General features: G+C 38.8%; 1 protein-coding gene across 2 annotated transcripts in view; it reads right to left on the reverse strand.

Annotated features, from left to right (window-relative positions):
• The window catches only part of elfn1a (extracellular leucine-rich repeat and fibronectin type III domain containing 1a), a 118,836-nt gene that overhangs the window by 14,122 nt on the left and 80,996 nt on the right, over positions 1 to 23,718 (reverse strand). Inside the window, exon 1 of one of the 2 annotated variants that reach the window (XM_036148216.1) lies at positions 16,128 to 16,196. The exons of the other annotated variant lie outside the window; for it this stretch is intronic. The gene's annotated coding sequence lies outside the window, so the exon portion shown is untranslated. Of the gene's footprint in view, positions 1 to 16,127; positions 16,197 to 23,718 lie in introns of those variants that run through there. 2 annotated transcript variants of the gene reach the window in all.

Here is a 23,718-nt window from a genome sequence, read left to right on the forward strand (position 1 = left end):
TACGGAGTCCGACATTGCTTTAGCAAACTCACACACCGAAGCAACACCAACTTTAGTGACCTCCGATCGGCGTGATCGGGTGTCATTACCGCCAGCGTGAATAACAATCTTACTGTATTTACGCTTATCCTTAGCCAGCAGTTTTAGGTAAGATTCTATGTCGCCCGTTCTGGCCCCTGGCAGGCATTTAACTATGGTCCCTGGTGTCTCTAGTGCCACGTTTCTGACTATTGAGCTCCCAATAACCAGGATCGGCTTCTCAGCGGGTGTGTCGCTGAGTGGGGAAAATTTATTTGAAACGCAGACGGGTCGGTGGTGAACTGGGGGCTGAAATCTAGAGCTATGCTTCCTACGAACTGTCACCCAGCCGGCCTGCTTACCCTGCTGCTCGGGTGCAGGGTTGGGCCTCCTTTTTGCTTGAATTACTGCATCAGTGTGGCATGACATGGAGGCTATAAGTGTGTGGTGCTGCTGAGGTGTAATCGAATTCCAGGTTGCTTTAATAGCTGTCTCCTGCTAATCTGCATTGTCGGATCTGGTGTCTCTCGTCTTCCTCTTGACAATACTCCATAGATTCTCTATGGGATTCAGGTCAGGCCAGATTTCTGTTCAATCAGGCACAGGAACATCATGGTCATTGGACCAGCTTTTTGTACCTTTGGTAATGGGGTGCAGGTCCTGCCGAAAAATTAAATCAGCATCTCCATACATTCTGTCTGCAGGGGGATGCATGCATTGCTCTAGAATTTCCAGGATGATGGCTGCATTGACTCTAGACTACAGAAAACTCAGCGGACCAACACCAGCAGATCACTAAACAACACATGGTTTCAGTGCCTCTTCACTCTCCCCCAATATCTGGGACCTTTGATTTCCAAATAAAATGCAAACTTCACTTTCACCATTGAACAACAGTTCAGTCTCTGGCTCAGGAGAGGCTGAAAAGGTAGAATCCAACATTTGTAACTTGTTTCGGATTTGTCTGTGTGTAGTAGCTTTTAAACCGCTGCATCCAGCCTCAGTCCACTTGTTGCAAAGCTCCCCAAATTCTTGAGTGGATTTTGCTGACAATCCTCTCAAGGATGCAGTTATCCCTGATTGTGGTGCACCTTTTCCTGCCACACTTTTCCCTTCTGCTCAACTTTCCATGAATATGCTTGGATACTCCATGGGCAACCATCTTCTTTAGTGATGACCTTCTGTGGCTTACCCTCCCTGTGAAGGGTTTCAATGACTGTCTTCTGGACATCTATTAAGTTAGCTGTCTTCACTTAAATGTGTTGGCTACTGCTCGAGACTGAGAGATCCTTTAAAGTAGTGGTTTTCAATCTTGACCCACTGTTCAGCATCTTTTAAGTGTTTCCTAGCCTACGCACACCTGAAAAATAAATTTTTGATGTTACGGTCTCCGCAGCTTTTGATAAATGCTGAGGAGGTAATGAAATCATCTGATTCAGGTGTGCTAAGACACAAACACGTCTAAAACACGTGGGTCCTGCGGACCAGGGTTGAAAACCACTGTTTTAGAGGCCCAGAAATCCTTTGCAAGTGTTTTGAGGTTATTAACTGATAAGGGCGTGACACCACAAGGTTCTAATATTTAACTTTTACACAATATAATTTCTTTTAAGTTTGTGACTTACAGATAACAAAAAAGCAATCATCACAATTACAAGAAAAAAAGTCTTGAAATATTTCCCTGTGTGTGTAATGAATCTGCACAATATATATGAGTTACACTTTCTGAAATGTGTGACGAAAAACATTGAACTTTTTCACGCCATTCAATTTTTTTTTAGATGTACCTGTATGAGCAGCAAATAAATGTTATGTCCTCAAAGATGATGTGTCACACATCCCATCACAATATGATGCACAGGTTGGTACAAAGCCACGGGCTAAACAGGATGCCCATGCTCACCCTTGTCCCACACAGATATTTCCAACAATGAGCACATGAGCATTAGAACAGGACAGTACAGCAATGGTACGTGATGCTTTGGGGCAATGTTCTGCTGGCAACCCCAGTTACTTTGACACACACCACATACCTAAACATTATTGCAGATTATGTTGATCTTTATATTGAAAACATTTTCTCTTATGGCTATGAGCTTTTTCAGCAGAATGTTTAGTCCTGCCACAAAGCAAAAATTATTCATGAATGCTTTTAAGAGCACATGACAACAAATGTAATTTTTCTGTGGTTGCGGGGGTATATAAGGCGGCCAGCTTTGTTTTGTTAATCAAAAATGGACAAATCAGAAAACAGTTTATTGTTCTACGTAGGTTATCTTTCTATGTAATTCATATACTCCAATTAGAGCACACGATCAAGCAAACTGCCTTCTCCCTCCCCTCCCCTTTCCTCCCCCCTGCAGATACGCTGGTCATCTACTTCAATGGATGAGTCGCGCTAGCATGTCTAACTACTCCACTTGAGAAGAGGATTGCTACTAAAAAGGGAAGGTGTTATGTCAAAGGGTGCTCAAAAACAGATGGAAGTTTCCACTTACTTCTGAAGGACGGGAGAATCACAGAATAGTGGCTGAAGTTCATTTATGAGGAAGTATCACACAATTATAACCTCAGTTTGAGACCATGTTCAGCGCACATTACTAAAGACTGTTTCCTGAACATGGGTGAATTCAAGTCGGGGTTTTCAAACACACTCATTTTGAAAAAAATACTTCTGTACCAACACTGAAGGTGGGAACCACAACACTGTCATTACCTGTAAGTTTAATTCATTTCTAAATGCTGTCAAATGTAAGGAAGGTGTGTTTGTAACAGAAAAATCAGCATAGGAGCCTGCAGTTTAGCTGGCCACTCATTCAGTACACCTACCAGCTGCATGATGCATGTTTATTTGGTTATTTATTAGGATCCCCATTAGTTCCTACCAAAGTGGTTATTTATCTTTCTAGGGTCCAATTGAAATAATACAAAATTATTCATACACGTATAGGACAATGATGTCCCTGTAGCAGCTGTGCAGCAAACTCTCCATCGTGGTCCTGTAGTTGGCTTTGTACTTCGGTCCCACTGTGTGGATAATGAATCACTTCGCCAGTATAAAGCCTTTGGTCAGCTTGCCTTCGCCTGTCCAACATCCTGCAACACAAATGCTTCCACTACCCAATAATACCATAATAAATGGATTTGTGATGGAGTGTGGCGCCGAGAAGAGAGGTGTGGATGGAGGGGGCAAGGGCATGTGGGAGCGCATTTGACCAGTTTCCCAAGTATGGTTGTAGCCAATCAGAGTGAAGTCAACTTGGTTGAGTCACATATCATTACCGTACCTAACCCTTTTAATGAGGAGGGAAATCTGGCCTGCCAAACAACCCCTTACAAAAAGGTAACGTTATTTTTTTAATGAAATTCTTTGGAGAATTTACATATGCAGCAATATCAACTATAATGAAATCAGAATCAGAATCAAGTTTAATCGCCAAGTAGGTTTGCACTTACAAGGAATTTGACTTGGTGTTGATGGTGCAGAGAAAAAATAAGCATACAGTAAAATAAAAAATAAAAAGGATATATATATACAGAAGCTATATACACTCAGTAAACTGTGCGTAATGTAACACATAAGCTTGTATGTCCTGAACGGGGGAGATGGTTTACACAGTGATGTCATGGCACCTTTAAAAGGAGTTGTGACATCACTCTACAAACTATTTCATGTAGTTGATATTGCTGCATATGTAAATAAATGTCGGCTACATCTGCATTTGTGTCCGGTTGTGGCAACAGGGCAACTGGGGTGAAAGCTCACAGTTCAGGCCAGTGGCAAGGAAACTGCTATCACCCTACTTCATTGACGCTTCTTTGTACACTTCTCTACAGGTTCTCTGGCCGTAGGAAGCTTGGCACTGCAGAGGACTCTGCAGGGTTTCTGTCTGGCTGTGTTCAGTGCTGTAGAGGCTGCAGCTTACGTTGGCACCGTCCAACTGCAGGAAACCGCTTCATGTAGTCTCGGATCGGCTTTAATGTTCGTGGGTCACCAAATTCCATTTGAACCCACGGTTGCTTCATCTCTTCAGTGCAGCCCATCTCCTCACGAGGTCCACGGAAAAGCGAAAGACTGGCCCGAGGGGCTAGGCTTTATAGAGTAGGCACCCTGCTTTGAGGGGTGGTTTCTCAGGGACTTGACTCTACAACAGGCTCACATTTCTTGTGGCTTCACCCTTAGAATCTTACTTTTATTTTCCTCTTGGCTGAGAACATGGTCCTCACAGTGCTGTCAATGCATGTCATATAAATGCTGAAGCAGGTGTATGATGGCATCATCAACTCCAACTCAACGGCGATAACCAAACTGCAGGGGTCCTGATAGCTGCTTGTTTTCTTACTCAGGTGAGCCAACAGTAGTTTCTCTAGGACCTTCATGGTGTGGGATGCCAAGGCAATAAGTCTATAAATATTGAGGACTGATGGGTGAGTTTTCTTTGGTACCGGAACAGTGCGGGTGGTCTTCCACAACACTCGAACCTTCTCCTTCATCAGACTAAGGTTGAAGAGGTGTTGTAGAATCCCAGAGAACTGTTCTGCACAGGCCTTTAGGACTCTGGGGCAGACACCATCTGGTGATGCAGCCTCGTTCCAATTTATTTTCTCCATCTGATTATAACTATGTTTCCAGTTAACAAAATATTGCAAATGACTACACAAGAACCTGTTTCACTGTGTGGCAATGGCAAAATATATTAGCAAACTCTAATATTTTTGTTTAAACTGATTGTTCACTTGTGTTTAATCTTTTTTCAGATCTAAATTCTTGGTTCACACCTAGTAATGATATAAACAAGGATTACTCTTCAACTGTCAAAAAGTGCATGCCCTAAATGTTATTCAAAATGCCAAAAAAAGAAAAAGTAGCTGTCATGCTTACAAACAATCCAGTCCAACTCTCTTCAGTTCACACGGTGCTACAAAATTATCAGCAATGATGCTTAGATAATCAAGTAAAAGCACTGGTCAGCTTTTCAAGTACAGTTAAAGTGCAGGAATAAATGGTGCCGTGAATACTGCAACAGACTGCCAAAGGCTGCCATTATAAAACTACCTTCATGATGACAAAAGAGCAGTGGCACAGGAGCACTGAAGAAAAAAACACTCTGAAAACCCCTGAGAGGAAAGAGGTTCCAAATCAAATGTTCCATGAAATGAATATGAAAAATACAGCTCTGCTGATTATCTAGCCAAGCAAAAGATATTGTCAAGAAAAAAGGGAGTCTTGTTACTGTTTCTGAGTCTATGACCTTTATTGCAAATACCGCATGGCAGAGATTGAGCTCATCTGACCCGGCCTCCGCTTGCTCACAGCTTGACAACATGCTTTTAGCCATTAAATGGAAGTTTAAGTTAAACCTGAGAAGTTTCCCGACTCCCCCTCATTTAGAATGCATTGGCTATGTTTTGTTTGTCCACAGTGACTCATTCTTAAGTGACTCACTGTATTACAGCTGAAACTGTTGCACAAATTAGACAGAGCATAGTTCCCCTCTGTGAGGTTAGACTAAAGCGCACCACCATGCCACCACTGATGGGGGAAAAAAAATTGTAGCTTCTGGGTGGCGAAACACAAGATTTACTGATAGATATGATAAAATATTTAACGCCTCCAACTTGGGACCTAATAAACACACAGCAAATGGCAACAAGAACCACGCCTGCAGTCTTAAGTTGTTAAGGGATAAACAAAACAACTAGATACATTAAAATAATTTTTAGCGCTTCAGTTTCATGCAAATTACACCAAAGTCTGTAGTCAGATCACAAAACGAGCCGGAGGCACTTAGTGTGCATGTTGCCTTGTGAAAGCTTAGGTCTATGTGCCACCACAGACCCACTCTCCATAATGGCAGCAATCTGTATGGTCCAGTGTGAGGCCTTAGTGCAGCAAGCCAGAACACCCAAGGCATCAGAGCTGAGTGGATGCCCCTATCACACACAGGCAGCCATTCCACAGACTCTTTTCCATTTAGGTTTTATGTGCTCAGTAATGAAGCCTTTTCTTTTCATTCCCCCTTCTGTGGATAACCTATTGAAGCCTTGCTCTCGGCCGTGGGCTCCTCATATTGAGTCATACACAGTAAATTATTTATTCACCTTTTATGAGAAAATTTACGTGAAATGAGGAAATTTTAGTTTAAACAAAATGCCACAAACCTACTAGTATTGCATATTAAAAGATTAAAATTTAAGGATGCAATATGAGCTATTTTGATTGGATGGTGGCGGTGCAGCTGATTTCACTCTTGTCTTGCAACGAGAGGTCTTGGGTTTGAACGCCATGCCTGTCTGCATGAAGTTTGGATGTTCCCCCTGTTCTGAACGGGTTGCTCTACTTCCTCCCACCGTCCCAAAACATGCATTTATGCTAATCGGCTTCTCTAATTTTGGTCTTAAGAGTAAGTGTGAGCGCAAGATTGCGTGTCCTGTAGGTTCATGTGTTGCTCTGTCAAATCACAACCCACCCTGGGTGTACACTGCAAAAATGGATCTAAAAATAAGCAAAATGTTCTTAAAGGTAGTGTATTTATCCTTGATTTGATCAGGTAAATAAGATTATCTGCCAATGGAATGAGTATTCTGACCCCTAAAATAAGATAATTAGACACCCTGTACTTGAAGTAAGATGATTGAGATGAATTATTCCTGTTTTAAGTGCAAAACTCTTATTCCATTGGCAAGTCATCTTATTTACCTGCTCAAATCAAGGACAAATACACACATTTTAAGAACATTTTACTTATTTCTAGTTCTGTTTTTGCAGTGTATCTGCCTCTCATCCAATGAGTGTTGGAGAAAAGCGTTGGGGGCCCCCAATGCCCATGAAATGGAATAAACAGGTGCAGACAGTAAAGTGCTGGATGGTGCGCCAGCAGTTTAAAATCTATAAGAAGGAGTTTGTCATGACTAGGAGAGAACAAAAAGCACATTTGGAAATCTGGAATATATTGTGTCTCCTCTCTCCCCAAGACTCCGAGCATTGCTGATCTAGTCTTGTCTTCAAGGCGTCTTTGACAGATGCTCAAGAACAACATGTGTAGAAAACAGATTGAAATCTCTGGCCACCCTCTCCACAAAGACTTCAGTGTATGCAAATGAACAACATTGCGCTCTCTAGCCATCTCTGCCTGTCGGTCCCTTCCCCTTTTTTTGTCAATGAGGCTGTCCAAAAGCGTCAATCTGCATACCATACCACCATTCTTCTTTTCAGTCTCCAAGTCCCTCCAAAAGAATTACATCAAATAATCTGTTTTCACTGTTAAAGGCTCTGCTTTTTCTTGTTTCTCCCTTGGCTTCCTATCTTACGCTTCTGTGACAGTGAAGGTGCCTCAATCTCGGAGGATCCTCCTCATCCATACCAATGACTGCCCTTTATTTGATGTCATTGACAATGCATGCAGTTCTTACTTGGAATGAAAAAAAAAGTTAGAGATGGGAAACTGGAATAGAAGAATCAATTGAGTTGAAATGGAAGGATTTCTCTCGGGGCAGGAAAACATTGTGCTCATAGAGGTGTTGAATTGCTTTGGAGAGCGGAGGAGCCGGGTCACGTATGTGTGAGAGGATACCAGATGATATTAAATTTATATATTAATTGCTGTGGAGATATACTTAGAGAATGGTTATTAGTTATTTTTCACCGAATAATGTTTAGTGAAGTTAACACACTTCTTATGGCTTCAATCGTCTATCTTGACTGTGTTTTTCTAGAGGAAGTATTAATTTTTCTACAAAATATTACTTGATTAATTACTCAACATGTCTGTGTAGGAAGCTCTAAGAGTAAGATTTTTTTCATAACTTCCTCAGGTTCATATGACCGCATGAACCTTCCTACTGAACCCTAAGTCCTCAAGTTGCTGCAGATATCAGACTGCAATTCATAAAAGTCATTTTTATTTCTTTGTTGTATTTATTTTGATATCCATAGTCAATTTCTAAGGAGATTTCCTGCTAAAGCCCTTCTTCACACAGGTTAGACTGACCTTTCTAATAACATTTGATTGATGGGGTACATATTTGTGATGTAGTTCTGGGATGTAGAACCTCCTTTAAAAGTTGGGCAACATCTATACTTTCAAAGAATTGTCAGAATCCCCAGGGATTTGATTATTCAGAGTTAGGTTCCTTGAGATCCTGCAGTGTTGGTTTATATGTTTTCACTATATATTACTTATCAGCCTGTTAGATTCGGTTCCTGTCTTGGTCAGTTTCTGTTCATTTTGATTGTAGTAGTTCTGTTAGATCCTTTTTTTCCCTGGTTGCTTGTCCTCACTTTGGTTTAGATTACCTGCCATTACCATATAACGTAGACAGCATTCCTGGATCAATGTGTGCTTCTGTGCTTGTTTGTCTCTCTTGTTGTGTCTCTGCTCTGTCTTCTCTAACCCCCAGTGGGTCGAGGCAGATGACCGTTCATACTGAGCCTGGTTCTGCTGGAGGTTTTTCCTTCCCGTTAAAGGGGAGTTTTCCTCTCCACTGTCGCTTCATGCTTGCTCAGTATGAGGGATTGCCGCAAAGCCATGGACAAAGCAAACGACTGTCCGTGTAGCTCTACGCTCTTTCAGGAGGAGTGAAAGTGTCAAGACTTGATGCAATCTGCTGGGTTTCCTTAGGTAGGAAACGATTTGACCAACCTGTATAAACTGATCCAATCTGTATATTCTAATTAAATTTGACTTTGGAAAGTGCCCTGAAATGACATGTATCATGAATTGGCGCTATATAAATAAAATTTAATTGAAGGATAGTTTATTCCTTCACATTTATTCATTGGTCCATTCCTGTTAGATTCAGCTTCCCTCCTGTTTCTGTCACATCATTGCCCTCTCTCTTTCAGTCTAATTACCTCTACACTTTCCACCTGTGCTTAATTGCTCCACCTGCTGTCCCTTTTGATTTGCTCCTCTTTATAGTCAGCCATCTAAGCCACACTATGAGGTCCTCTGTCATGGTACCCTGTTCTGGGTCTCTTCTTTGCTGTGTTGCTGATTTCTTGTTTTTTTTTTTTTTTTGCCAGTCTACCTGTAAATTTGTTATTTGTTTTATTTTATTAAATCATGCCTCATCTCACCGTATCGCTTCTGAGTGTGTGTCTACAAATTGGTCCAGCCATTAACATACCAAACGTGACAAGAATGTGGTTTGCTTTAAAACTTTGTGTTCATTGAAATGACAGTTTATGGCTTACATATCATACCTTTGTTGCAAAATGCTTTTTCACTTTGATAGTTTTGATGGAGCTGCATCTCAAGCAATGCAATAGAATCACAGCCAATCTGTATTAACATGAAGATTTTGGTCAAACATCCTATCCAGTGGGGGTATTTGTTTTAAAGTTTAATGTATCTCAGTGTCTTGAGTCTTGCGGATACAGCTGGTTTAGCAGTTCTATGTTCTGTACTGTGTGGTAAATGCAAGCTAATTGTTAGATAATTAATAATAATCGTGATCATTTTGGTTTATTTTCTACTATTTACAATGGACATTTGCATAATTTCAAGAATCTAAACTCTCCCTAGGGTTTTGTAGAAAAATGGTTAATGTTTTACTGTGACACAGGTCTTATTTATAGTTTTAGTTTTCCATGTTTCCTTCATTATTATACCATTTTCTTCATTATTATACACCATAAAGCCAATAACTTTAAAGTGAAAGGATTTTTTCAAATCTTTTATTCTTGAACAGATTAAAGTCTGAGAAGTGTGGCCTGTATTTGTATTTATCCCCTTTGTATTTTGACATCCTTCAATAAAATCCAATGCAACAGCCTGCCTTCAGGAGTCACCAAAATAGTGATACATTCCAGCTGTGTGTAATTTAATCTGTGTCTAGATACAGCTGTTGTATGAAGGTCTATTAGAGGCCATTAGGGAATAATTGTCACAAAGTAAACAAAAAAAATAAAAAAAACACTAGATAGGACAGGCACAAATGTTGTGCAGAAGTGTAAGAAGTGTAGCTTTAAATATCTAACAGATTAATGTTAAATATAGCAACATAAAAAAACAACAACCTAGCTTTCTGAAAAAAATAGTCTTTGTCTAAATAAATATTTAAGAAGTCTAGTCAAAGTTGCCCACAAACCATGTAAGGGACATAGGAAACAGATAATATTTTGGCCAACGTGAATGTAGGTGTGGAAAACTACTGACACTGACATCGTCATGATGAAACCTTGGTGGTTTCAGCTGTGGGGATGCTTGTCTTTAGGGCGAACAGAGAAGCCGGTCCAAGTAAATGGGAACAGGAATGGTGCTAAATACAGAGCAGTTCTGGATGAAAACCAGATAGGTGCTGAAAAAGACTAGACACTGGCACAGAGATCACCTCCAAACATGATGATGACTCTTACCGTTAAGGCAGAGCTCCAATTCAATGGTTTTAGATCAAAGCATATTCATATGTTAGAATGACCTAGTCAAAGTTCAGACTTGAAAATAGGTGTTCACAGAAGCCATCCTCCCAGTCTGAAATAAGCTTTTTTGCAAAGCAGTGTGGCTAAAGATTTAATTCTACAGATGTGCAAAGGCTGGTTTAGATATACTCAAAAAGACTTGTAGCTACAATTATGCCAAGAGGCGGATCTACAGCGTGTTGACTCAGGGAGGGTGAATGCAAATTTAGGCCACATTTTTCAAATTTGTTTTTATACTATCATGTATTAATGATTTTCATTCCACTTCACATTCATGCTACTCTGGATTTTTCTATCACATGAAATCATAAAAAAAAACCTGCAATATAAGTCAAAACTCAGGAAAAAAAACTGTCACACTAAGTTTAGTGTAGGCAGTCGGAATGTGGCCCCTTTATTTTGTAGTGCAGGTCAGTGCAGTACACTACCACATATAAAATGACACTTGGAGCCTCTGTTGGGCTCCATGACTGATGATCAGTTTTCAGTCTGGACCATTTTCAGTGTTTCTCAGTCATGTTGTTTTGCCCACTAGAAAGTTGGAAAAATCAGCTCATTACAGCCTCTGCATGCCATCAAACCTTTGTTACTAGGCATTATTATTTCTCTTCATGGCTACTGCAATGTTCCTGCTGTGAGTCTGCTAGCATGGAGTTACACCTACAGGTGGTCTGAGGGATTTCACTGCACCGCTCATCAACCTTTGTTTGACCCCTCTATCAAATTCAAGTCACCATCGCTTGCCATCAGAGTGACATCTGGTCTTGTACCTTGTAATCTAAACTCAATTACACAGGGCTATGCCTCTTTTCAGCTACTCGGTTCTCCCCAGTATCAGCTGGCATTGCCATCTCTTTTAGCAACCTAGTTTTGCTTTAGATTCTTTCTGAGTCCCTGCTGTGGCGATGAACCACCAAACACTGTCAGAAAAGGCTTTTACTTGTGCTTTCAGCATTCAGGGTACTTTTGAATATTTAGCTTTTCTCCACCACCTTTAACATCACATTTAACCTCCACTTGGTGCTTGTTTGTATACTTTTATTACACAGAAACCTGAACGCTGTTTCTTACTTTTAAGCCAGTTTGGACAAAATCCCTTTTCCAAATGTAGAACTGCAAAACTGAAAAAGTTACAGATTTCTGTATTTGGATTCAGATTTGTTACTATATACCATGAACTGCTCACGTAACTCACTAGACATTTGTAGAACACAATCTATTCAAAATAAAAATGTAATTTTTTTTAAGTATTTCCTTGAAACCATGAAATTGATATGGGACATAAAATCTTTCTGCTCCCAATTAGTGTCAGCTCCATGGCGATCAACGTCAAATTAGCTTTTACATAATAAGTATTGCTGAAGAGTTGGTCGATCTCAATTAATACTGATGATGCATTAGTGTTAAATGTCAGATAACAGACCTTTTTGGATAATTGAGACCTAGAGAGCTGAGGTTTGACTGCTACAAATATATCCTGAGGCAGTTTGCATTTGAAATAGTCTATCGGTCTATTTCAGCTTACTTGGTATTCTATGCAGGTGTCATACTTTGTAAAACTTTAAATGACTTACTGCCTTGCCATCTCTTGTAAATTCGCTATATCTGCCTTTATTGTTCTTCATTGTATCAAGAGTCCTTCAGCAGGCTCACAGCTTAGTATGATTTAAGCTTAGACGAGAGCTAGAAAATCTCATTACAAACTAAAGGCTCGACTTTAGGTGACACCTCTTATGAAGATGATAAGCCGTGGAGAATGACACTGAATCATCGTGCACTGATTGAAAAAGATGCATCAGTGAAACCCTGAAGGAGAATTAAAGCAGCTCACCGCAATTGTTAGTAGAAAACCCAGAAAGAGGATAAGTCCATCCAGCATCGTCCCCCTGCAGCAACTTCTAAACATTTCTGTGGCCATCTCTGTGTTGTTGACTTAAAGAATGACATTCTATAATAAAACCATAACAGTTCAGCTTTACAGGATGCATACTGAACAGGGAGGGAAGCGACTGCAATATGGGGAGCATTTATCAAAGGGACAGGAGCAAAGTGGAGTTTAATTTAATTCGGTATGTTTGAGAGTAAGCTACAACTTAGAATAACACCTGAAGGTTTAAATGCAATTTTCCAGGCCATCAACTGACTATCAACTGGCCACGTTACTTTGCCCTCCGAGCTAAAGTGCCTGCCAGCCACGTCTGCAGCTGCTGACTCATGACATATCGAAGAAAACCGGGAGCTCCTGAGCAAGCCTGACCGCGCTGGAAAGTTGTGGAAGCCGCAGAGTGGCTTTAAACCGAACTGCGGACAATGCGAAGGCAGTACTTCCTCCATAGTTTCGATGTCTAATTGTTGGCGAAGTGATAAAGTTCACGCATGCTGACAAAAAAATGTGCGATAAGACGGCCATCCTTATCTTTGTCAATTACCTTGCCACGTTCAGGCAAGGTTTCCCCACCAATTAACCTTCAGGGAGAGACGGGCGCTAATTCAATTATACCGGACCGCGTCTGACTGACAGCTCAGCATCCCTCCGCGTTGTGATTGAAAGGCTGTGAACAGGAGCATTTATGTGTAGATCTGTCTGACCCAGTAGGGCTTCCTGACACATTTAGGAGAAGCACATTATCACTTTGAGATTAGAGCCCCCCCCCCTCCAAAAAAAAAAAAAAGAAAAAAAAAGATTTTAAAAAGTAACTTTGGTTAACTGACAATTTAGCAGTTTTAACTTTGCTCAGACTTGGGTTAATCATATAATAACGGATTTGCTCTGTTGTATTGGACTTGTTCAATAATCCCTCAGTGAATGAAGCATTATAGCAGATGGTGGCTGCTGAAAACAAATAGGAACTTCAGCGACACGTTAATTAAACAGATGCATCATGCTCACACAGGTGTGCAGGTTCCCTGGAAAATCAACTGCAGATTAGCTTTTCAGTGGGCAATAAGATCGTCATATTCCAACCTAAACCCACTCCGGCTTTTAAGAAAAAAGGCCTTTATAGCTGGGCAAGGTGACGGGAAGAAAAATCAATTGGTTCTAGCAAGGATATTACGAAAGCCTGGCTTGTATTGCAGTTTGATCCATCTGCGGTAAGCCCAGAAGTGAAGGGGAACTCCATGGTGGCAAATGAAAACAACCTCCTTGTGTGATAGCTTCACCTCCAAAATAAAACTCTGTCTTGAAAACAAAGGGTTTTCTTTTCTGCAGGGACAAATTTGTCAGAGCTTTATAATGGAGCATGGTATGAAACTGGGGTTTAAGGTCAGGGATCAGAAGACGTGAGGTGTTAACTTGTCCTCTGCGTACACTTAAACAAAATTAATTAAAAGATTAAAAATCTATTAGCAGGATAGTTTACAGTTAATTTAATTGATACAACTGCTAAATGTAAGACATTTAAGTAGAAATTTGAGTTATATGAAAAGAAAAGCATTTACTATGTGATTTCCTAATATCTTTTGTCTTGTGCAATGCTGTAATCCTGCAGACTTGGAAACTCAGAGCTCAGACTGTATCTGTTTAGCTGTGTTTCTCTCCGAGATGAAGCCACTGAAGGAGCTGCTAGTGGCATTAAATTTGTGGACAGATATTTTAGCCATCTTGCACTGTCTGTAACGCAGCAGCGGCGGGAGAAAGCCTCTTAATAGCTCTTGATGGGTGGTGCGAAAACTAGGAAAAAGAGTTCTGCTGGTAAAGCCCAAATAAACGACTACACGTTCAAAAACAAGCCCAAAATACTCAACCAGCAACTCAGGAAATTTACAAGCAATTTCAGAGAAAAAAGTCACATAAGCGGACTTGGCAACACTGAAAATCTGCCTGGCAAGAAAATAAATAGTATTAGTATGATGAAATGCATGCTTTTGTCTAAATAAATGTGGTTTCATGTGCGATATATATATATATATATATATATATATATATATATATATATATATATATATATATATATATATATGACCCCATGAGGGATTAAATGGGTCAGAAAATGAATGGATGGATGGATACATATATATATATATATATATATATATATATATATATATATATATATATATATATTTACTCCCTTTATTACTCTGTTTGCACTGGGCATGCTGCTGTGTTTCAAATACAACCACTGCATTGTCTTAATTTGTAATGGCATGTTACATTGCATTGCTTCAGATATTCAGATATTTTAAACCTGTTAACAACCAGACAATTTATTATGTTTCTACAATGTAAGATTGTTTACAGCTGCATAGTGGCACAAAGAATGTTTCTGATGAATACATTGTGAGATATAGGAAAAAATGAAAGATTCAACTAATTTGAAATAAGCCTGATCTTTCTGAGGGTTTTCTCAACCGATTTCTCTTCATAATACTGAAAAACTTGGGCTAAATATGTATATGATACTTTACTGAAGGTAATGTTATAGTTTTTTATGTTTTTGATAAAATACATCCAATGTCCTTAATATCCTCTTCACTTAAATATTTGGTCTTCCTCTGGTTCTGTCCCCTGACATATCCAGCCTTGACAATACTAACCTATATCTGAGTTTGTCCTTGGAGTTTTTCTTTTCATTATCTTTCCGTGAAGGGGGCTATGTCCGTGCACCTTTTAAAATGTATGACATTTAGGTGTGTTTCAAGTGCTCTAAAGGTGGTACATCAAACATTTTAAAGTCAATTGCAGTCCATCCGTGGTAAATGCGCCCTAAAACTTGCAGAGTAGAATAAGATGTGAGCTGTGCAGACACTTGAAAGAATACGCTGCAAATTGCTGCTAATTACAGTTTTTAGCAACATTAAATAATTTCCAATAGACTTGGTGGGTGCTGTTTCTCTGAAGAGCAATCCTCTAAATGGGATCAGGATCCTAGAATAAAAAAGGAAATTATCTTCCTTTTTTCCAGAAAGGAACTTTGCTCATAAATGTAACTTTTTAAACTATATAGATTTCATGAACAGAGACATTGGGTAAGTAGCTGGAGCCTGAAAAGGATCCCTACAACGCTCATTGGAGAGAAACTTTCAAACCCTATGATGATTACAAAAATCGTAATGTGCTACCAATCTGGATGTATGCATTACTTCAACTAGTTCACTTAATCTAAACCATGGTGTTGGGGATCCTGCAAATTAAATAAAAGGGTAATTAATGGAAAGTTCCCTCAATTGTTACTTCAAAAAAATATTTCTCCTTTTATGGAGATTTTTTTCCAGAAACAAACAGGTGAACTAACTGCTTCTTTCATTGACTCATCAGACTAAAAGGAAATTACACTACATACCTTAAGTCACCAATTTCAAAGTCAGGATTCAGAAATGCACCAGAATTCCAAGTCAATCAGGATCCAGCTCAGGCCTCATTTTTATGGGTATTATATCTATGATGCAGAAAATAGCCTCTATTCCATTGCAAGCCCCAGGATATAAAACCCCAGGCTCTGATTCAAGGGGTAAACCAAATCCTGGGGCTGACGCATTTCAATTTGTTTGAGGCAAATTATGCAAATCAGCCTAATGACGTATGGGGAAGGTGTAAGGACAACTGCAGTGCACAATTCAGGTGCTGGAACCTGCAAAGGACAAATTTTTATGCAGATTTCGTCAAAGCACGGCGACGAGGGCTGTCCCAATGGCGCATTACTCAAATGACATCAAATTACTAAATTTAGAACTGGCAGTGCACCTATGTTGCGGCCATCTTGTGGTCAGCTGGCTCACTATCTTTCTTCCGGTACATTGCTTCCCAACTCCTGCTGGCTTTACGCTATGAAAAAAAAAATCAGATATAAAGCGTCAATATTTAATTAGTTCATTGTTTTTATTAGATTAGATTAGATTAGATAATAGATTTAAACTCTGCTCAGAAAGTTATAGGTTAATGTTTGCGTTGGAAAATGTTTTGCTAGTAAATTACGCAAGTGGTAAATTTCTACATAAAATGAAACATTTGGCTGATTAATGAATTAGAATATAATAAACAATGATAAAGCAACATTTTAAATTGTGAGCCATAGTGAGCTAAGGTAAGGGTGGGGACAGTCGGTGGAGGCTAGACAGTCCTAATTCACACACTGATCTCTTCCGGTCTTCTCTTTTTTCACGGTCCACAAAGGACCCGGCCCACGTAGACCGGGTCCTTCAAAAGATGCAGCCCCTGAATTGGGACAGACCCCAAGGAGCTGTATCCATAGCCTGCCACTCGTCGGCAGAACAACATGGAGCATGCACAACTGGTTTTGCGGATGGCGTTACACCTCATTAGCTTCTTTTATACCGCCCCTACCCTATGTCGCCCACACAGCTCAGCACTGCCGGGCTCCACTTTATTCTATACATGTTGGCATAAAACACTGTAAACAGCAGAGCAGGCTGCTCTAACACTAGTCATTGATTATAAACCAAGGTGCTTAGTTTGTGTTGCATGAGAACACCTCTGTTTGTGAGCTTTGTCCATACAACTAAGTGGAACTACAAAGGAGGCATGTTATGTGCAGAATTACCAATGAGCCACAAAACAGAGTAGAAACGAGCTGATGTGAAGAAGTAAGTTAATGTTAACCTTATGCCTCAGCAAACATTTCTCTCGACAAAGATCCTCAGCAGAAGAGAGATGTGTGTTTAGTGAAGGCTTTCTGTAGCCCTATGCTGAGATTCAGAGACTCCTTTAGGAACAGATTAGAAAGCAATCTGTGTTTTGGTGAAAGGTTATTAAAACATTATAGATGCTTTCTTAAACCTAGTTTACGCTGTATTGGATCAAGGAGGGCTGTAAATCTGTTAATCCAAATATCTTATTCTGTATGTACAAATACGTTCATCTGTAAATGAAGTCTCCTCAGAAAAATCTTACCCGAACATCAGTCTCTTTTTCTTATTTCAATTGCAAGCAAATTTATAATAATTATTTATTAAATTAATTTCCAAAATTATTTGACAAGTGCTTTTCTGAAATAGAGAAGGCAGAGACCTTAATGAGAGTCGTGCCGGCTGTCAAGCAGCTGCGCACCAGGATGCTCGTAAAATAAAATGAAAAAGATTTTGATGCTGATAGAATATTACGGAAACTACGTCAAAGTAAAGAAAATGCTGCTACAAAAAGTGGGGAACGGTTTCTAAATGGGTGAAGTCAGAGAAAGGTGATTCTTAGGGAGGTTTTTGTTAAGTTTGGCAAAGTTATTTTTCTATTTCACATGGAGTGAAGCAACACTGTAGATCCCACATGAAACATGCAGCTGAAAAAGCCTCCTGTTCATTTATGGACTCATTTTTACTCCAACACAAAATTATCTGTCAGACAGACAAGCTACAGCAGCCTTGATTAGTTTAAACAATATTTAACTTTAAGCAAAAGTTTAATTTTTTCTAAGAAAATATGAATCTTTAAAAGTTAGTAACGTTTTTTTCTGATAAACTTTTTTTAATTTATTAAACTTTTTTTTTTTTAAAGTTTAGCATCCCATCCATCCATCCATCCATCCATTTTCTATACCCGCTTTTCCATGCAGCTGTTACATTGTGTCGATGGTAAACATGCCTTGACTCACAGGGCTGCGGGGATGGTATGCTGGTGACTATCTTCAGTGGTTAATGATTGGGGACGTGGCGTACATCCTGGACAGGTAGTCAGACACAGGGCTAAAGTTTCAAAGTTTTACTAAACTTCAAAAAAGTTAAATTATGCTTTTATAAATTGTCAGTTGTGATAATTCATTGTTGTGCAATAGTAATAAGTCAATGCAGAGCTTGATTATTGTAATGCACAATTTGTGTTAAATTAAAATGTATGACTTCATCGTAATGTTGGTTTTGCATCCCTCACTGTCCCTCGTAAGCCTCCTGTTGTCCCACATTTTGTTATTTGAAATCTGGCCACCCTATTTCCACATGATTGCCCATATTTGCTTAATGCATTCCTATGATGTTTAGCTCATGGCAGGTGGGTGAGCTACAGGCAGACCATGTATAACTGATTAAACGGAGTGTATCTAAAATTGTAAATGTCAGCCACATAGTTAGATATAGGCTTAGGTAAAAACTGATATAAGAATTTTAAAATAGAATTTAAAAGAGACAGGTCTAGGGAGTTTATTAAAGACAAGGGACATTTTTTTTTAATATAATTGTCTGTGGGTATGTTGAAGTCATGGCGTTACAGTGTCTTAATACGCTTTAGTTTCCATTTATTCGCTTCTTTATTTTTATTGTGTGTAAGAAAAAAAAGGAGCATGTTGTGGTGGCATGCGACTAATTAAGTTATTCTAGTTTAGGTTCAAATTTTCGATAAAATTAGAGCGCTTTTTACTCTTTATTGTCAGAAATTGTATGGCTTAAGCTGCTGCCTGACTGTTTCTTGCTTATCCATGTATGCTGGAGCATTCCAATTGTTATGCAGGCCTACATTTGAGGACATGAATTTGATTTTGTGGAACTTTAAGTCACTTTTCTGAAGTATATGTGTCACTTCTGGTGTGTTTCTGTTTTGAAGAGTGCAAGTGTATTAGGATCAAGGGTGTGGAATTCACAGTGCTCTGCCATGTCAGGAGGAGGAACATTACTTTTCTAGTGATATGGTCTTGTTTTAATTTTTTATATTTAAGGAACAATTGAACAGACTAGCTGAAATAATCAGAAAGTATGTCCATGATTGCATGTCCAAAAAATCAGTGGCAGCATGCTTTATCCGGTGATCAAATTGACTATGCCACAATGTCAAAGTTTTCTATGCCACTGAAAAGAAAAGCAGATATACAAAAGTGTGACGAGGGGTATTAGGGTCCCAAACAAATAATTGCAATCCCAAAGTAACATTTCCCTTACTTGTAAATTATAAGTGAAATTGTTGAAAAATGTATTTGCTCATCTCTGGTTGTTGACATTTCACTTAATGTGGAAATCAGATTTGGACCTTCGAACCAGAAGTGTTCTGGCTGTTTTAAAGTAATTTAGAAAAAGATTTTATTGAAAATGTTCAACTGCTGGCTTGATGATCATTTATGGCACTGACCAAAAAAGAACTTGCTGTTCAGACTTAAGTGATTCAGATTTTGTTTTGCACTTTTGCACCTACCTTAATATTTCCTGTTATGAATAAACAGCTATTTACATATTTTGAAAGTATTATAGTCATTACTGTATTGTTTATTAAATGCAGTTGTTGATGCTGCTCAAGGTCAGTCACAAATTTAATATATCTACTTTACAGTAAAACTGGATTTATACAAAACTTGACCTTTCCTGCTCGATGACAACTGACATCACCATTTTTTTTTTCATATTGGATGAATAACGCCTTCAATCATTGTAGGTTTTCAAACCCCTTTTGCTGGAATTACTTGTTGGGGAGCTTGCACCACAACTCTGACAAATTACCACCCATTTGAAGAGTTAGACCTTGACAGAGATCTTTATTCCCTCTAAGATACAATTAAAGGTTTCAGTGCTAATTTCCAAAGGAAGCAAAGAAACAATAAGGCTAAAAAAGAAGAAAATACTAAGACCACTTTATAAATAGCAAGAAACCCAGCCAGTTGTAAAATAAAATAAAAAACCCAAAACAAATTATGTCTATTTTTCTCTAGTATTTGGAGAATGTGGACAAAAAGGGGAATACAATAACAGACTATGAGAGATAATAAAATGAACGCTTTGCAAATGGTTTATCTAATGATGCTGTCACGGTTTTCTCATTTCAGCGCCCTGCTGTCTCATATCCTGCAATCTTGTCATCTTTCACACCAAAAAAGACTTATGAAAGTCACTACACACGAGAGAAGATGCCAAGGGATGCTTATACACCTGACAGTTTTCATTACAATTCATTATAAACAGTGAGTCATTTACCGTCGATTTGCAAAAAATTGATAGTTTCAGAAAAGATACACATTAATGGTCCTACAGACCCATTTATCAACTTATTTTGGCTGGTTGTAACAACAGCTTTTGTAAAATGCATTATTAAATGTCAAAATGAGCTGGCAAATATTTTACAAAAAATAAATCAAATCGAAACACAATAAATCCATTTGAAACATTAAAAAAGTCTACAAAAACACGAGTGGTTCATTTCAAAAGGAGGAAACAAAAGCAGATGGCCAAAGAATCCACTTTAAAGATGAGTAGTGGCCTCTGGTTTGTAATCCTACTCCGTGGGAGATAAACCAAAGTGATTTCTGTTTTTCTATGTCCATAACGGAACCATCTGTGGGTGTAGGCTTTATGTTTTCAGGTGGTCCATAACTCATCATATGGAGATGGTACCACTGGGTCTATTCAGAGAACACACAAAATCTTACGCTTACACTAAATTCTGATTCTTATAAATAGAAACAATGCAGAAAAGTTTTTATTTTTAGAATTAATTTCTATATAACAGCCCACATTCTCAAAATGTGTTCTTATTTCTGACTAAGATACTAAGACAAAAAAATCCTAAGTCAATTTCAAATAACCATGTTAAATGTGCTGTTTCTTTGTGCTCTAATTTAATTTTAATGTCTAAACTCTGAGAGAAGAGACTGTCTTGTGCTGTCTCGCGAAATAAATGGCATGTAATAAGAGCAGGGAACTGAGGTGTCATGATTTGAGAGAAGTATCCTGTCATATAGAAAAAAGGTGCCACAGCGTTTTATCAGCGGCGTGGAAAGAAAAGTCATTAGGGAGACTTTATTAAAAGGCTGACAGCTGTCTGTCTAACATGTGGGATAATTTTTCTAAATATCTTCTAAATATCTTGCTAGAGGCACGCATTTCATTGCAATGGTACGTAATTTCGGCACAGGAACATAATAAAAGAACAACATATCACGTTCCATAAGTAATCGTTGTTCATTGTTTTATGAACAAGTGAATGTTGAAACATTTGTGCATTTATTTCTGAAAGCATAGTTAATCATGGGCTTTTCTCAAGAATCCTGCTAAACCACAGCTGGAGCAAGTCTGTAAAGAATTTTGCGCTACAATGACAATCCTCTGTAATAGAAGGAGCTTCGGCACAGATGTCTAATTAGAGACTTGCAAAACAGCCTCAGAATTACGTCATCAAGTTGCAGCCTGCGTAAACTCAAGCATCATTCAGATCTCTGCCACTTTTCTGTTATGTTAATAAAAAGGAGCTTTGGTCAATGAGACCAAATACATGTGTTAGCCAATATCAAGTGAATGATTTGAAGCCCTTCTTTTATAAGAACCATTGCCGACTGAGTCTTTTGTTCTTTTCCAAACATTTGCCTTTTTCTGTGATAAAGTTGCTTTGCCAATATTTCATTAAACAGGTTTTATTTTCTAATGCTGTGGGCAATTTTTTTTTAAACGCTGCTTCCTGTCTGATCCTTGTGCCCTAGACGGCTTTGCTTTTTACATTTATCAACAGCCAGTGGGGCTGTAAGTTCGATTTGTGTCTTTGGTTCTTTTATTGCGGCAGTTTCACGCTGATATATCTGGGGGGGGGGGGAAACGTTGTTTTTTGTGTATTTCTTCAGTGGGACAAAACAGCCTGTGTTAGGTAATGATTACTTAAACAAAACTACCAGTCAGAACCCTGTAGGTACTCTGATCAATCTCTTAGAATAAACGTAGCAAAAGCATTTTTTTTATTTCAAATTTACTTTTTAAGGCTATAAAATTTTCAATAGACCTTCTATTGGTAATAAGTGACTAAAAGATTTGCATTTACTGACACTACGCACAGAGGAATAGGCAGCATACCAGGAAACAGCCTTTTCCATCCAACTATCACAAGCGTAAAAGGTGTGGAGTTTGTTAAACTCTACTCAGACGTTAACTGCACCATGTGCTTTGCCCCATTGTTCAGCAACAAGCACTCCAGCTAGAGTTTGGTGTGAAAAAAAAAAAATTGAACATGTGAAAAAGCAGCTCATGCCCTGCAAGTACATCCCGAGGATGTATGTTGGAAGATCTGTGATGCTGCAGGCTTATTTCATCAGTGGTAGCTGGTGATAAAAAGTTTGGGGTAGGGCACTGGAGGTTGGGGATTAAAACACAACAAACTCTATTTGAAATTCTTGGTCACTTGTCTGCTGCTGGATTTTTATTTCTAGTTGGTCCGGTCCAGATTTCACTTTTTTCCACTTTTCCCCCTGCAGCAAAAGCCTTGTAATATTATTATTTTATAAGTGAATGACCAAATTTTCTTTTACCGTCGGCATTCTCTCCTGTCTTGTGATTGATGATTGACTCTTACATTTGCATTGTGCGAGTGACATTTGCGCCTGTATTTCTAAGCTGCCAGGGATTTGTTTTTATATTGACAGGTATAATGAATTAATTGTATTGGATGAAGAATGAAACAAAAAGTGGTGATTGGCCATGGTATCCAATTATCCAAAGTATCCCCCTATTGAAGTATCAACACAGCATCACCTTTTGGAGGAACATTTCAAGTAAAAAGGTAACGCATAAATTTATAATGCTGTTAGCAGGAGAAGATTTTGATCTGCTGGGGTGCTCTCCACCATGTTGCTCCCAGAGAGATGTGGTGTGACATCATACCACAGTCCATTTGAAACGTTACCTTTAGTTATTCACGTCACTATTTTGTAGTTTGTTCTATCAAAAATAATGGAATTTTGCTTATTGCTCGTTTAAGAAGTAAATTAAATATATTTCCCAAATAAAAGCTAAAATGGACAATTACGCATATACATTACATCTTTTTTCCATGGCCATCACAGTCTCCATCCAGATCTGTGAAAATCCTGTGAGGTGAAATGAAGAGAGATCATTAGCACCTTTTCCATTGCAGAGACTTTTAGGATTTACCTGACATTTTTAAAGCCTTCCACACATTTTGGCACAATTTTACCCAAGCATTTTAAACTTTCAGGGTCCACACTTTCCCAGATAAAAGGACCCGGTCTGGGGGTAGGACTTTCCGAGTACCCTGGGATTGCAGAGGGGCAAAGTCGAATCGTGTTGTTCAAACGGAAGCAGCAATGGCCAAAGAGAGCCGCTGTAACTGTGATTGAAGTCTGATATATTACACTTTCTGTGACCCAAAATGAACCTTTTAGAAAATGTAAGATGTAGCCGTGTCAACCTCTAATACTTGTTTGGCTCATCAAGATATTGCTTGATGAATCAAGCAATATGTTGTCAGCTGACAGCTTGCTTCGAACACTTGACTCCTGGTAGATCATTTTCAAACTCCTGCTGGCTTTCACCAATGAGTGCAAGTTAAATTTAGATATAATTTAGTCAGATGAAATCTAACGTTTAATGTTTAGTTTAAATCAGTGTATAAATTGTTACAGAGCTTA

Source organism: Fundulus heteroclitus, chromosome 16 (assembly GCF_011125445.2).
Source record: "Fundulus heteroclitus isolate FHET01 chromosome 16, MU-UCD_Fhet_4.1, whole genome shotgun sequence".
In the NCBI taxonomy this organism is placed as follows: domain Eukaryota; kingdom Metazoa; phylum Chordata; class Actinopteri; order Cyprinodontiformes; family Fundulidae; genus Fundulus; species Fundulus heteroclitus.